Here is a 7,702-nt window from a genome sequence, read left to right on the forward strand (position 1 = left end):
CCTTGTAGTTCTATCAATTTTTGCCTTACTTGTTTTGCATCTCTAATTAAGAGTATACATATTTATGATTTTTATGTCTTCTTGGTGAATTGACCCATTTACAAGTGTGTAATGTCCATTTTTATTTCTAGATTCTTTATTTTGAAGTCTACTATGTTTAATATTAATATAACCATTCCCATTTTCTTTTGATTAGCTTTTGCATGATATATTTTCTAATCCTTTACTTTCAACCTATTTCTTTATATTTAAAATGGGTTTCTTGGCGACAGCATTTAATTGGATCTTCTTTTATTTCCACATGAAAATCTCTCTTCAATTGCTGTGTTTAGGCCAATTATTAATATGGTTGCATTTAGATCTTCCATTTTACCACTTATGTTTTTCCCTTCTGTTTTGCTCCCTTCTTCCCTTTCTTGCATCTTTTGAATTATTTGATTAAATTTTAGGATTTGATTTAAGTTTTTGTATCAGCTATTTGGATATATTTCTTGTTGTTATTGTTTCCGTATTAGTGATTCTCTAGGGATTACAATATGCATACTTAACCTTTCACAGTCTACTTAGAGTTCATATTTTACCATTGTAAACAAATGTAACAACTTTACAACCATATAGTTGTCTTTACCTTCCCTACTTTATTTTATAGTCATCATAAGTATTACGTCTATAAATTCTGTGATCTGAAAATTCCACCCCTGAAAATCTCATGATACAATGTTATAATGTTTGTCTTTAACATTTGTCATGGATTGAATTATGTCCCCCCAAAAATGTGTGTATCAGCTTGGTTAGGCCATGATTCCCAGTATTGTATGGTTGTCCTCCATTTTGTGATTATAATTTTATGTTAAGAGGATTAGGGTGGAATTGTAACACCACCCTTATTTAGGTCACCTCCTTGATTCCATGTAAAGGCAATTTCCCTGAGGGGTGGCCTGCACCACCTTTTATCTCTTAAGAGATAAAAGGAAAGAGAAGCAAGCAGAGAGTTGGGGGCCTCATACCACCAAGAAAGCAGCACCAGGAGCAGAGCTCATCCTTTGGACATGGGGTCCCTGCACCTGAGAAGCTCCCCGATCAGGGGACAATAGAGGACAAGGACCTTCCCTGACAGAGAAGAGAAAGCCTTCCCCTGGAACTGATGCCCTGAATTTGGACTTGTAACCTACTAAACTGTGAGAAAATAAATTTCACTTTGTTAAAGCCATCCACTTGTGGTATTTCTGTTATGGCAGCACTAGATGACTAAGATGACATTCAAACATATTTTAGAGGGAACCCTTATATATTTACCAAGAGCTTCCTGTTCATTCATTTCTGAAGTTTCACTGTTTTCTGGCCTCCATATTTTTATTTACTGAGAAATCTACTGATGTCGTGATTATTATCCATATGTAGTGTTTCTGTTTTCTTCAGCTTCTTTCAATACTTTTCTTTGCCTTTAGTTTTGTGAAGTTTTATTATAATGATTCTGGGCAGTGTATCACATTATATTCTTTGAATATATCCTACATGATTTTGCTGAGCTTCTTAAATCATTAAATTTATGTCCTTCAATAAATTTGGGACTTTTTTCCTATTATTTCTTCAAAGATACTTTTCTATACAAATCTCTTTCCCCTCTCTGGAATGCTATGGCAGGAATTTTAGTCCTTTTTATGTTGTTTTTCACATCTCTTTTACATCTTTTGGATCTCTGTGCTTCACAGTGAGCATTTTTAATCTCTGCTCTTCAGAGTGGACAATTTCTAATGATAAATCTTCGAGTTCACCACTTCTTTTCTCTGTCATTTCTATCTGCTATTGAACCCATTCAGTGCATTTTTTTATTTCACATACTGTATTTTCAGTTCTACAGTTTCCATGTCTTTCTTTTTTGTAGTTTCTATATCTCTGCTGAGAACGTCTATATTTCTATTAATTTAAAGTGTCTTTCTCTTTGCTCATGAATCATAGTAATATTAGTTGCGTTGGAGTATTTGACAGTTTCAGCACCTCATTCATCTTAGGATGGTCATCGGTTGATTATCATTTTCTCTGGGGTTTGTTCAGGTTTTCATGATTGCATGTAAAGTAATTTCAGATTTTACTTGGACATTTTGAATATTATGTTGTGAAACTCTGGGTGCTGTCAAAATTTCCTGGAGAATCTTTTATTGTTTTTTGTTTCAATAGGCAATCAGTTAGGTTCAGGTCATAGTTCTATTGCACTTTCTATTGTTAGTGGTTTCAGGGTTGGTTCTGGTTTCAGCTCCTTGGTTGTGATAATTTGAATCTACCCCACTTATGTGATACTCATTGCTTAGTCTGGGACTTGGGCAGTGGATTTTATACTATAGTTCAAATATAGTATAAAAGGTCTCGTTATGCTGACCTATAAGATTGAATTAAGTCTTGAGCCAATCTCTTTTGGGATATAAAAGAGAGACGCAAGCCAAGAGACACAGGGATCTCATACCATCAAGAAAGTAGTGTCAGAAGAGTGTGTCCTTTGGAACTGGGGTCCCTGTGTTGAAAAGTTCCTTGACCAGGGGAAGGTTGACAAGAAGGACCTTCACCCAAAGCCAACAGGAAGAGAAAGCCTTCTGGAGCTGATGCCCTGAATTTGGACGTCTTCCCTACTAGACTGGGAGAGAATAAATTTTCTTTTTTGAAGCCATCCACTTATGGTATTACTGTCATAGCAGCACTAGACAACTAAGGAAGCTGGTTTACTAAGATAATTCTATATGACAGACAATTCTCAACTACCAACTTTCAGGTTCTGTCTGTAAAATAGAAGTTAGTTATGTTAGTTAAGTCATGACTAATATAGATAATTGAGACTACACTAGAAGTAATAAATAGTAGCCAAGAAATAAGACTGAGCATGCAAGGTAATATCTGGATAAGAGTAGACTTATCCTAAGATAAAAAGTCTAGTTATTGCAGAATGTGGGAGGAGATAGTAAAAAAGAAAAATGAATGGATATAGAAAGCTATAGAAGATTTTTAGGAAGAAAACTCTATTTGCCTTGGCTTAGAATCTCTGGGTGGTGTAAGCAGTTAATGCACTTGGGTGCTAAACGAAAGATTGGCAGTTTGAGTTCACCCAGAGGTACCATGAAATAAAGAACTGACAATCCACTTCCAAAAAATTAATCATAGAAAATTCTATAAAATACAGTTGCACTCTAGTACACATGCAGTTAAGATGAATCAAAATCAACTGGTTTTGGTTTATAGTAGCTTTGAATAATGAATTTGAAAAGAACTAATGAAATGTGTTAAAATTTGGACAAAATTTGCACAGCCTAGCTTTAATGGGTTTATTTTATTAAAATCTTAGGAATGCTTTAGGGCCAAAAATCATATTAAAGCAAGACTTGGTTTTCCATCTGTTATAATAGCATCACAAATTTATCTTGGTGTATTTATCCTGCTCTTAAGAGGCAATAAATGTTATTCTTTGCCTTCTGTGTAATCTTCCTAGTTAGCAGAGATTCTGCAACTCACAGGAATAATATTTTGTGATTTATCTGACTTGATGTGCTTTATTATTTAAATGAAATAGTTAATTACCTATAAAAGAGGCAAAATTTTTTCTGCTATTTTTATTTGATTTATATTGTCACTCAGTGTCTTAGTTATCTAGTGCTTCTATAACAGAAATACCACAAATGGGTGGTCTCAACAAACAGAAGTTTATTCTTTCACAGTCTAGGAGGCTAGAAGTCCAAATTCAGGTTGTCAGCTCCAGGGGAAGGCTTTCTCTGTTGGCTCTGGAGGAAGGCCCTTATCATTAATCTTCCCCTGGACTAAGAGCTTCAACTCACAGGAACCCTGGCACCAAAGGACACGCTCTGATTGCTTCCCTAATCTTTTACATCCTATAAGAGAAAAGCACATGAAAGCTGGACAATGAACAAGGAAGACAGAAGAAGAGTTGACACCTTTGAATTGTGGTGTTGGTGAAGAACACTGAATATACCATGGACTGCCAAAAGAATGCACAAATCTGTCTTAGAAGAACTACAACCAAAATGCTCCTTAGAAGCAAGGATGGCGAGACTGCGTCTTACATACTTTGGACATGTTGTCAGGAGGGATGAGTCCCTGGAGAAGGACATCATGTTTGGCAGAGTACAGGGTCAGCGGAAAAGAGGAAGACCCTCAACAAGGTGGATTGACACAGTGGCTGCAACAATGAGCTCAAGTGTAACAACGATTGTAAGGATGGCTCAGGACCAGCCAGTGTTTGGTTCTGTTGTGCATATGGTGGCTATGAGTTGAAACCAACTCAATGGCATCTAACAAGAGAAAAGGTGATGCAGGCCACACCCCGGGGAAACTACCTTTACATTGAATCCCTTTACATTACATCCCAATCTAATCCTCTTTAACATAATCTAATCTTGCCTCATTAACTACAGTCTGAGATTGAATTTACACTACATGGGAAAATTACATCAATCACCAAATGGAGGACAACAACCACACAATACTGGGAATCATGGCCTAACCTGACACATATTTTGGTGGCGGAGGGAGGGACACAATTTAATCCATGACACTTAGGTAAATAGGTAGCTACACTACAACTATTCTTGCTCTCAGACACCTGTAATACTTACACTACCATCTTATACAAGTAACCAGTCTTTCTAATAGCTCTTTTGATTTGCCTTCCCAGAATCAGAACTTAAATTCAGAAAAATAATAAAATGGATAAGGAGACCAGAGAGATTTAGGAGACCATAGTGAAGGCAGAGGGGCTGCTTATAGGAGATAAACAGAAAATTCTATCATAACTATGGCCTGCAGGAATTTATCAGAGAGCTCAACACTTGCTTTTGCCCACTGAGCCCCTCAATCATTTACCCCAACAAATATATTTTCTGTAAGTTAGCAGCTGACTGTTTTCTAACTTGCTGATCTCTTTACCCACCATAAAGCAAAGAGAAACAAGATATAATTTATGCACTTGCCCAACGGTGCCTTCAATTGAATGGGTGCTGACCAGAGTTTTTAAGAAGTAAAACAAAGAGAGAACAAAAGTAAAGAAAAAATTTAAAAAGAAGAGAAAACTTCATAAAGACAAGTATTATTATGTGAAACTTTGTTCAGATTGTGTATGTGTGTGGGAAAGGAGACAGTTCACTATGTTCTTTACCGTGGATCACTGACAAAAACTGTGAAAGCCACTGCTTTACGTGACTCTCCCCTTACCAGTTATCCACTCTTCCCTCACTCACACTCCACAACTGAGGACTTGTTACCAACACATACAAGTCCATTAGAACAAGAAGCCTGCCAATAAACAGTGTTAATAACTCTAAAAAAGAAAAAAAAAGGCAATTTAAAAGGGACAGGAATAAAGAGAGAAGGGAAAGGAGAGAAGAATAAAGAGGGAAAAGGAACAAGGAAAGGAAAGAAAATCCAAAAGAGGGAGGGAAATAAAGAAAAGCCTCGCAACTCATGGTAAGGAAGAAGGAAGAGGAGAAGGCAGAAATAGGAGGAAAAGGAAAATATAATGGGTTTAAGTAGCAAGCTGCCGATCAGGGTGAAAAAGCACAGAATGTTCTTAGTTTCCCTTTGTATTCCAAGACACCTTACAGAGTTTGCACCCAGGTATGTAATGTACTCATTGGACTCCTGTATGTGAGCTCTTAGAGGTTCTGCCCTCTTTATACAGCCCTGGCAGAGACCCAAAGTGGGGCATGGGAGGGAGGGCAACAGCAGATTACAGTTAAAGGATGCAGTTCAATCCTCTATTAGCAAATTCTCCATTTAGTGCTACCAGAAGTTTCTGTCTGTGAGAGAGATTACTGTATAAAAAGAGATGGGGAGATAGCTCCCTGTTCTGAAGCCTTTAAAGAAGATTTCTCTCTTTTGTATTTCTATTGATTACTTCTTATAGATATAATTCCTTAGGATTTAAACACTGGATTATTATCATTTTTGTTTCATAAATTCTTTATATGTAACTCCTTTTCTCTTTTCAAAAAGGGGTGTCACTCATTCCTAACTGAAAGAACCAAAAGACTCAGTCAAACTGTCAAGATAATATAGGGCAAAGAGAAGCTTCTCTATGAGATCGATCATCAAAAAAGAGCTTCAGTAGTCAATGATGACTCTTCACAATAAGGTTAATCACTTAAGAGATCTTCCTGTAACTCACTAGCTGACTGCACACTCTCCGAATTGCCACCTGCATTTCTTGATTCCTGAATAGGATTCAGGAAAGGGGTGAGAACTACATCGAAGATGGCCAGAAACTTATCCAGGTGTATGGAGGGAGACGGCCATGTATAGAAGAATATCAAAGGAGCAAAAAACAAAACTACTACAGTGATATGAGCTGAAAGTGTGGACAGAGCCTTGGATAAACCAGCTGAAGAGTGTTTCTGAACAGTGACAATGATGACGGACGATATAGGAAACCATCAGTATGAAGAAGGAGCCCACAGAGATGAATCCACTGTTGGCCATGACCATGAACTCCAGTTGGTAGGTGTCTGTGCAGGCCAGTTTGATGAGTCCAGGAAGGTCACAGTAAAAGCTGTCCAACACATTGGGGCCACAGAAGGGTAAATTTACTACAAAAGCCAATTGAACCACAGAGTGTATAAGTCCAATCATCCAGGCTGCCACTAAAAAGAAGATGCACATTCGTGGGTTCATGATGGTCACATAGTAGAGAGGTTTACAAATGGCCACATATCTGTCAAAGGCCATGGCTATGAGCAGCACCATCTCCACACCAAAAATGACATGGATGAAGAAGATCTGAGCAATGCAGCCTCCAAAGGAGATGACTTTGCACTTTCTGAAAAGGTTGTAAATCATCTTGGGAGAAATGACCGAAGAAACACCCAGGTCAATGAAGGAGAGATTGGTCAAGAGAAAGTACATGGGGGAGTGTAAGTGTGGGTCAGAAGTCACAGTGAGCATAATGAGGGAGTTTCCCATCATGCTGGCCACATAAAACATGGAGAAGAACACAAAGAGGACAAGTTGGATCTCCCAGGAACTGGAGAGTCCCAGGAACACAAACTCTGACACCACGGAGTGATTTGCTCTATTCATTGGCTTTGCCAGCAGTGCTACCTAAAAGAGGAAAATAGAAAGAAATACAAATTATGAGAATTATATTAATATATTAGAAGGCTAAAATTACAAAAGCCTATGTCCACAGTGGCTGCAATGATGGGCTGAAAAATAGTGAGGATTGTGAGGATGGTGCAGGACTAGGCAGTGTTTCGTTCTGTTGTACATAGGGTCGCTGTGAATCTGAACAAACCTGAGGACCCCTAACAACAACATCTGCACTTTAGCATTTCATCCAGCCTTATATCCTCATGGACCCTAAACTTGTGATCACACAGAGAATTTGGTGGCTGCCATGTGGTGATGCTCTCTACCACCAAATTGACTCTGCATTTAACACCCCTGATGGTTAATTTCTTCTATCAATTTATCTGTATATTGTTGATTGCCACTGAGTTGGTGCTGACTCATGGAGACCTTATGTATAACATAAGGCTATACTACATCTAGGACATTAAAAAATAATGGAAACCCTGGTGGCTTAGTGGTTAAGTGCTACGGCTGCTAACCAAAGGGTCGGCAGTTTGAATCTGCCAGGTGCTTCTTGGAAACTCTGTGGGGCAGTTCCACTCTGTCCTATAGGGTTGCTATGAGTCGGAATCGACTCAAT

General features: G+C 38.0%; 1 pseudogene; it reads right to left on the bottom strand.

Annotated features, from left to right (window-relative positions):
* Positions 1 to 5,602: 5,602 nt before the first annotated feature.
* On the bottom strand, positions 5,603 to 7,461 carry LOC100672874 (olfactory receptor 4F3/4F16/4F29-like; annotated as a pseudogene).
* Positions 7,462 to 7,702: the final 241 nt, after the last annotated feature.

This window comes from Loxodonta africana, chromosome 10 (genome assembly GCF_030014295.1).
Source record: "Loxodonta africana isolate mLoxAfr1 chromosome 10, mLoxAfr1.hap2, whole genome shotgun sequence".
In the NCBI taxonomy this organism is placed as follows: Eukaryota; Metazoa; Chordata; class Mammalia; order Proboscidea; family Elephantidae; genus Loxodonta; species Loxodonta africana.